Below are 8,963 nucleotides of genomic sequence, written 5' to 3' on the forward strand. Positions count from 1 at the left end.
CTCATACTAATAACTTTAAGTGCACACACAGGGCATCAAAGAAAACATTTTTCAGAGATGAGTGTTTTTCTGAGTATAATATGAGGGCACAGTTCTCATGCAAACATAAAAATTACCCGTATTACTATGCTTGGATCAAAACTGTTTTCAAATGAAATTATTTTATTCAAGTAAGTGGAGCTTTGTCCCAAAAGGAGGCTGTTTAGTGTGATTCTGTGCTTTGGTAGAAGTTCCAGTTTGGTTTTGAAATGCACCCAGGTTTCTAGCAGGACTGCCTGAAGCCCAGGCTTTCCTTAACAGATAGCCTGCCGGCTTAAACACAGGAGAGGAGATTTTTAGTCATGTTTCGTTTATGCAGCCATCTACTGGTTATGCTTACCTCTTACTCCGAGATTAAAAACAATATTCTGAGCCTCAAACGGTACCTTGGAGCTCCTAATCTCTATTTCATTGTGCAAGTGACTCAGTCTCTCTGCTCCTACTTTCTCCCAGTATAACATACAATAACACAATGAATGCCATCTCTAAAGATTGAGATGTTTGAAGGGTGCTCTGGAGCTCCAGGTAAGCTGATGCAATGCCAATCCATGCACATTTTGTGACCCAGTGCAGTCTCTATACATTGGAGGCCTGCAGCTGTATCTTGTTGGCATCACCAAAGCAAAATTGCATCATCTAACTCTTGGTATCTTCTTTCTACAAATTCCTGAACTTGCTATCACATGTAGTGCTATGTGGTGAAGAGAGCAAAGACTGAAGGGCAGGCAACGAGAATGAGCTGAGATCTTGATTGTATCCTGGTGTCCCAGTCCTGACTTGCTTATCAACTCTGAAACACACATGCTCTTTTCCCTGGTTCCGTATTCAGCGCTGCAGTTAGTCTGTGGTTATGAAGAGTGCTTTTACTAATATCCTTAATTAACACCTATCACCAGCATGCTATTCACATTAACAGTATCTCAATTTAGATCTGAAGTTGACACATTGTGACACTCCTCCAAGAGAATAGAGGGTTCCTTTCTAAATGGTATCTGTTTTGAAATTTAAACAATTGCACATTTAAGGTCACACAAGAATTTGAGTATATGGAGGATTTTACTGTGCGTGGTGCAGAAGGAGAGATCATGTGCAGAGACCAAGGCAGAAGTTGTCTCACATGTGGAAGGAAGAAAGACAGAACTGAACTGCTGGGTGTAAAGTAGCTGTAACTGCCATGAAAGAAGCTTACAGAGAAAGTTGTTGGGACTCTCGGCCGAAACAGGTGTGCAGCTGTGACAATAAAATTCTACTGCATTTGTTTGAGTCATCCTACATTCAAGATAGTGGGACTTTCTTTGAAAAAGAACAAGATTGGCCAAAAAAAACTCCCAAACCTTCCAATTAGATAGTGGTAAATTACAAAACTTCAAACCTTTGGCTTTCTGCTCAAGGCAAGGGAGTAAGCACCAGCTTTGTATGAATCTTCTAGCAAATGCCAAAACTGAGCAACTTTCTGGCAGGTATGTGGAAGCAGGCCTCGCCATGCTTAAAATTGGGTCAAGGACACAGAAGCATCACGAGTGAGAGATGGAGGAGCTGGACAGAGCTATGTGGAGATCACATGGCTGCAGTTTCTGAGTTATCAGGGAGAAATGGGTACAACTGCTGGAACATAGTTCCCTTCTATGCAGATGCTGCTGTGCCATATCAAGCCCCTTCGCAGAGCAGTTTATATCTGCTGTAAATGTATATAAACCCTAGTACTGTTGTGTTAAGTCAGAATTCGTATCGATAGAGGGCTGAACCTTTGTCTCTCTGCCTTCTGTCCTATAGCTGTAGAAATAACCTTCTTCTGCCTGACCTGAATCTGCAAAGTAGACTGTGTGTTTACACCATGACAGGTATTTTGTGTAGCAATGCATAAAAGCATAATAGCTCAGACCACTTCTTAGCAATTTATGTTCTGTTGTACTTCAAGCCTGGGAATTTCTGACTGGCTGAACTTGACTCTGTGAATCCAGGCAAAATGCTCCTGGCTCACAAATCAGGCCATGGTTTGTAATCTGCTTACCAGATTTGTTTTAAAAAGAGTTGACGCACTTATCCTTTGAAGGAAGACTATTAGTTTGAGGTATTTATTTTCAATCTCATCCTAGAACATTCTTATCTAATGGTCAGGTGCCAAAACACAATATGCAATACAAAATCTGAGGGCACTAGAAGCTATGTTAGAAGTATTCGATCTGTTAGAGCCTAAAGGAAAGAACTTGATGTGACCATCAGGTGCAGTCTGGATATGCCACAGTATATTGCCAGATATATTTGTTGACAAACTATACTTGTTGACAAATAATTTGTTGCTACACCCCAACTGCACTTAGCATGTAGATAATCCATTAGTGCAGGGCTTCCAGAAGCGTTCCTGTGGCTTTCAGAAGGGTGGATCATGCTGGATAGAGCCAAGGTGATTACTGAAGTGGGACGTGGGAGTGTCTCTTCTACTTAAAATAGTAGGGGAGTGGGTGTTTGAGAGTTAAGCAAGCTAGCAGGAGACACAGCCAGCTGCAGCTGCTCCTGGCTGGGAGGGAGAGGGGAAAGGGGGAATGTGTATTAGCCTGGAGTTGCTATTAGTCCGGCCAGTTGCCTTCAGGCTGGTATCTGTTGCTGTAAACCCAAGGCCAAGGGTAGCTCAAACTAAGGTGGTGGGGGGTGGGGGGAGGAAGAGAGGAGGGACCAGTCCTACCCCTCTGTATTGCCTGTGCTTTCTGTATGGAACAGCAAAGCCAAGATCCAGCAGCAGAAGCCAAACCTGAATCCCTGTCCGAGGGTATCAAAGAGACAGGCTTGGTCCTTTGCTAGGCGAGGTGAAGGACAAAAAAGACTGCAAACTGGTTTTGTTGCATCCCCCTCTCCCTGCTCTGTACTGCACCCGCGTTGGGAAATCCTATCTGTTCAGCTGCCTTAAGATGTTCAGATTCCTCTCCAAATCCTTAAATGTTTTATCTAAGGAAGAGATTCACAGTTCCAGAGGACTCATGAGAAAGGCTATTTTAATCTCACCATGTGTCACACTTCACTAAACACAGGGTCAGTTAATGCAGGGGTTAGCCCTGGAGCAGTAGTCACCTGCTGGTTTTCAGCGTATAACCTTTACTTTTCCATGTGTTTCTCCAGTTTTTGTCATCCATATTTATCACTCATCTATTTACTATTTGTACTAGCTCCTAAATTTTCATGCATTAGTAAGAGAAAATCTTCTAGCAGACTTACTTTGTTTGTATTAGGTGTAATTTACAATGCATGTAATAAGTAAAATGGATGTTTTTTTAAAAATGAATGTATAAAGTTATACCAGTGAGTTACAGTCTGGAAGTTAAGAAGGAAAATGAAGTTTAAAATTTAAGATCTGTGTATGTATGTCTGATTTAAATATGCAGAACTGTGATTTATATCACTTGATATCAAGTGATCTCCCCAGAAATAGCTCATCTTAAAGCACACAAAAAGTAAGCTATCCAACAGTATATTACTGCATTAAGATAATTCCTCATTTTATTTTCTGTAATACTTCAGAAAATTTTAAGACCAAAATTGCCATTATAAGACCTTGAAAATAAACATGAAATAACTGATGATTGACCACGGATAACTAAGAACTCTAAGAAAGCGAAGAGGCCTCTCGGTCAGACAGGAAAGCATTTCTAGTTCGTATCAGTTACCCAGGATGGGACAGTAGGTAATAAATATACAATTTAACAAAAAATAAACTTAAAAAATTTATCATCTCACTCATACTGATTTAGTGGTGCATTCATGATGCCATGTTTATTAGGTTTTATCAGCAAAGCACCACTCTTACCGATTTTATTCCTGATAAACACCACACTAAGAATCCTTCTATCTTCTAGCTTATCTTGAAAAATTAAACTGTTACTTAAGAATCGATTTTATTGAAAAGAGAATATGGACTCACAAAGCTTGCACCTTATTATGGCCTTCTGAGATTTTAAAAAGGCATGAAAACTATGCCACTAGATTTTTGACAGCCTTGAAACACAAAACGTTTTTCTCCCATGAGTGATTGCCCAGGATGAAGTATCACTTCTTTAAAGAAATGTTTTACTTTATTCCATGAAAGGTTGCATGAAGATCCAAATTTCTTTGATTCTCCTAAATCTGATGCCAAATTGCTGCAAGAAAATTGCTCGCCAGTCTTTCATTTCTGTCTCTGGATGATAAATACTTAAGGAATTTCACTGACCTGCTGCCCTACAAGGTAACTGTCTGATCCCAGTGTGAATACTTCAAGTGGTTTCTCAGCCTTCTAGTTTATCATAGCAGGAAATCTGTTGCTGTGTGTAAAACAAAAGCAACTATAAAACAGTGCTTCCATTTAAAATGAATTTAACACAATCTTTTTTGTTCCCTCCCCTCTTTTCTTTCTAGTTCAGAGAGTGAGATAACACATTGTTAGTTACAGGCATGTCTGGAACTGCTGACAGTGCTCTGAAAGCTCATCACCACTCTGTCTCAGGCAGGTGAAAATCTCCAGAGAAAAACTAAACCACGTTCATAAACCATCCCTGGAATGCACAAATGTCCATATGAGACCAGAGAGATTCTTGAAGAGAAATTCTCCTCTAAGCTAGAACAGGGTCCATTGCCCATTTAAATTAAATTTAATTCTGAAAAGAGGATTTAAGTGGGATATAAATAATTCAAGGATGATTTTCAGCACAGCAATGAAATTTATCTGTCTCTCCTGGCACTGATCTCACCACAACCGTGGCATTGATCTCTAGGGACACAGTTTTCTCGGTTTACCCCCAGTTACTGGTTGAGAACACCTCCAGAATTTATATGAACATTAGCCATAACTTTAGAGGAAATTACAATGTAAAGTAGCTCCCATTATGTATTAAAGTAACTGTTCTTCTCCATGCAAAGTGTACAAGTCTAAGCATTTTTGTCAGCACGCTCAGAAATAACAATTCTTGTCATTCCACGTTGTGAATGTGGACCAGTGCATTTTTTTGCAGTAGGTGAAAATCTTCAGCTGAGCGGCTGTACACTATAACAGCAAAGGCAAATTGGTGGAAGTAGCAATGATGAAAAGCAGAATGTTTTTTCTCCTAGGACTCATAACTGCAAAAACAAATAGAAGAGCATTGTTCTTACAATGAAACTAGCAAATAGATTCACAAATGGAAACTAGTAAGCACAAGAAAAATAGCAGATTCCAGGGCAGATTTTTAAGGTTCATTTCCTAGCCTTCAGTTAAACAACAAGATCTGTCCACTAGGAAAAAGATCTGTTATGAGAAACAATGCAGCAATCATTTTTTTTTAATTTAGTCTTGTAGAAAAGCCTTTCCTTCCAAATACTAGAATCTGCAAAGCTGTAAACTAGCCAGGGAAAGGATGGCTTAAAAGTTGTCCCAAACAAAAGAAAAATGAACATTATTTAGTGGCTAAAGCATTCTGTTTTTTAAAACATTGTGACAAATTATGCCATTACCCAGCTCCAGGGAGGGCAACGCAGTAGCTAAAGACAAAACTATTTTCTTCTGCATGGCTGTTCATTTGTTTTGACTTTCTTCTCTTGTAGATGAATCTGCTTGTTTTCTGTGACTATTAAACCAAGTCATTTTTTCTCAAACACCTAATTTAATGAAAGATGATGAGCGTTCTTTGCTGTTTAGTCCTTGGCTATTTTTTTAATTTCCTAATCCACTTTCCTCAAAGTCTGCTGAAGTCTAAACTCTAAACTGAAGGGTTTATTTGATGGTAAAATATAATAAAGACACTTTGTGCCTGTTTGGTCACATCCACCCAGATTTCACCATCATCAAAACACCAGTCATCCCAACAGTCCTGGGAAGTAGCTGATACCATCTGTATTCATTTTACTGATGGAGAAAATAAGACATAATGAAAGTGTCTGGAAAGGTTGCCTGTGAAATTTGTGGCAATGCCAGGACCTGAACACAAAGTATGGTGTGATTTGATTCCTAAGTCAGTGGTTACCAAACGATGGCTGTGGACTCACTGCACAATTATGGTAAATAACCTACAGGCGATTCACAAAACCATACCGCCTTTATAATGTTTTCGATTAGAAAAGTTGATCGTAAGGGAGTGTGAAAAGTTACGCTCTCTTGGGGTGAAATATTTGGAAAGTACCACCTTTTGCTGTACGAAACATAATAAAGCCAAAAGGCCTGCAGCTGTAATTGCTAAGTGAGTTTGTGCCTTCATGCATCTGGGTTTTTCTCTTCAGAGATGTACGAATGAAAAACACCATGATAGCCAGATATGTGGATTACATGCTCACCCACAGCACTAAATGTATGTATATCATCAAAAAGAGAAAGTAGAGAGAGAGAGAATATTTACTCCAAGAAAAATTATATAGTTCCAGTATATGAAAAGAATATTTACTCAAAGAAAAATGAAGTTCCAGCACACTAATGACACCAGTCATAATGTAGGACACGGGAAGGATGCAGAGTCACTGCAGGTACCTTCTAAGCCCATTTTAAAGGGACAGGTCTACTGGCCGGTTATCTTAACAACATACTTAAATATGCTTGTGCTGTCTACTGCACCCAGTTTTCCAGGACGCAATCTCCTTTCCTGCTCTCAGAATCTTGCCCAGGCAGATTTTTGGTAAAAGCAGATTGTGCCTGTCGTTTTTAATCTCTCTGAAAGCAGAAGCCAGAGTTGTGTGGGAGGGGGAGCAGCAGTACCTGGGCCAGCAGAGCAGGAGGAGCTGAGCAGCAGCCGTCTGGCTTCTGGACAGAGAGCTTAGGCTGGGATGAGAAGAAGACAGGGGAAGATTGGCAGCTCAGGGTGAGGAATTTAGGGAGACATTTGAAAAGAATGGGATGATCCAGAGTGGGAGAAATTGAATTTTCGTCTTGCAGCCTTATAATTCTGAGTTGGGATACACTGGCAGCGTGAGGACAAGTAGGGACTGGAGCAGAAGAGGCTGGGGTCTGCGTGTTACGTGAGGGTCCAGCAGGGATGGGGTTACACTGGGACTCCTCCGCCCTCTTCCCGCTCAGACAACAAGACATTCTCAGGTTTGTGGACCAGAGCAGATGCCCAAAACTTGGTGAAACACCCACTAGAGCCAGGAGGCCAGGTGCTACCTTCTCTTCTTTTTTTATACTAGAAACTTGTTCTTTCACCAGCAGATGTAGCAGAAAGGAGCCACGAGGCCATTGCAGCGCCAGGTAACAGTCACGAACTCCACAGATGGGATTTTTCTGGCTATTTGTAGTGTTGTGGACGGACCCTGGGTACTCCTGCTGCCCAGAAGAGACGCTGAGGGCCACTAGAGGACTGGCAGGCCAGCTCTGGTTTTGCAGCTGGGGTACCGCTTGGTTCATCTGTTCTGCAGTGCCGTGCTGCGACAGTGCGGACGGAGGGTGTGCAGGAAACATGGGTGATGTACTGCTTGTCATTCAGTCCCAGAGTTAGCACAAGATCAAACCCAGGCACTGCTTTGCTTACCTCGGCGTGACATCATTCCCTTAGCTAAGCTCTGGCAATTGTATAAAAGTGGACCTGAAATAGTTCCTTTTGTTCACAACTTTAATGCAACTGGCTTCATCTAGAGATGCACTATCGCTACCATTTTCCTCTCTTTAAACACCTTAAAGATGCAATATCTAACACAGTAAAGGTAGTGATTTTTTAAAAGTGCTTGCATTCTCCTCTGTTGTGTTATTCTGAAAGACAAGCTGCCTGAATGTGGTTTCCTTTTGTATGCATTGGTCTGTTAGATAGTCCTCCTATTTCCCATCTCACCTTTCCAACAGTCAACTGAATCTTCAGAGGACTGTTTGTTCTCTGAGCAAGGTATTGCTTGTTCCCTCAGTATTTATCCTCCATCCCAAATAAACTGAAATTGAGACAATTTGAACATGGACTTTGATAGATTAAGGATTTACTTAGTCGCTGCAGTTCCTACCAACATTTTTATTTATATATTTTTATATACATACATATTTATTTATATATGGGGAGAATCGGAGATAAACAAGTAATTTTAAAACCAGAACATTGAGTTTAATGTATTCTTATGTGGATTTGCTGTAGTTGTTAACAACTGCTCTTCACAGTGGATGACAGGAACTGGGGATATTCTTCTGGTGTTGAGAAGAGAATGTTTATTCTCATTATATAATGAGTATATCCCAGCAGCCACGCCTACTGTAACAATCCTGTGTTCACCATTGACAGTGACCCACCTGTATAAACAATGTACCTCCTTCATATTCTGAGATTAGCGATTATGGCATTTTTGTCATTGCAGCAGTGTGGACTTCAGAAGCATTTCTGGGCACAAGAAACAAGCTGCTTTGCTTAAGGCAAAACCCAGCTAGGTTGTCCTCAGCCTGCCTGTCCTCAACCTGTCCTCTCCTGCTTGCTTTTGTTTCCTTTCCTCCATCTCCAGTTTACCAGTTGAATAGTTCAACTTCTACAACCAGGTTCTCTGAAAAGATCTAGGCAAAAATCAAAATGAGCTTTCTTTATAATATGTAACCCCTCGGGACAGCCCATTTTTAATGTCCACAACCATCGTGGCAGGCCAATCACTCACTCTATACCACAGATCTTCAATACAGTCTATAAATAGTTTACATGTCTTCTGAAATGAATCCCATCTCTCCTCCATCCCTCCACTCTGTACTGTATGACCTCCTTTTTTGGAGACGTGATCTGAACTACTTAGGTTAAACACTTGGTGACAAACAGCAAAGGGGCATTTTTAAAGCAAAGCAGTCCTAGCCAGATTTGACTCTCAGTGGCCTAGCTCTGTGTCTTAGCTCTTAGGCTAAAACACTAAAACACGGTCCTTTTCCCTGTGTTCTTCCAGTGAAGAGAATCCTGAGCTCAAATATCTGGCAGTTACAGGGATGCTTCTGGGTCACAGCCTCAGAGGTGTAGTCCTAGCGAACACACAGAGTTTTCTAA

The sequence above is a fragment of the Aptenodytes patagonicus genome, chromosome Z, assembly GCF_965638725.1.
Source record: "Aptenodytes patagonicus chromosome Z, bAptPat1.pri.cur, whole genome shotgun sequence".
Lineage (NCBI taxonomy): Eukaryota > Metazoa > Chordata > Aves > Sphenisciformes > Spheniscidae > Aptenodytes > Aptenodytes patagonicus.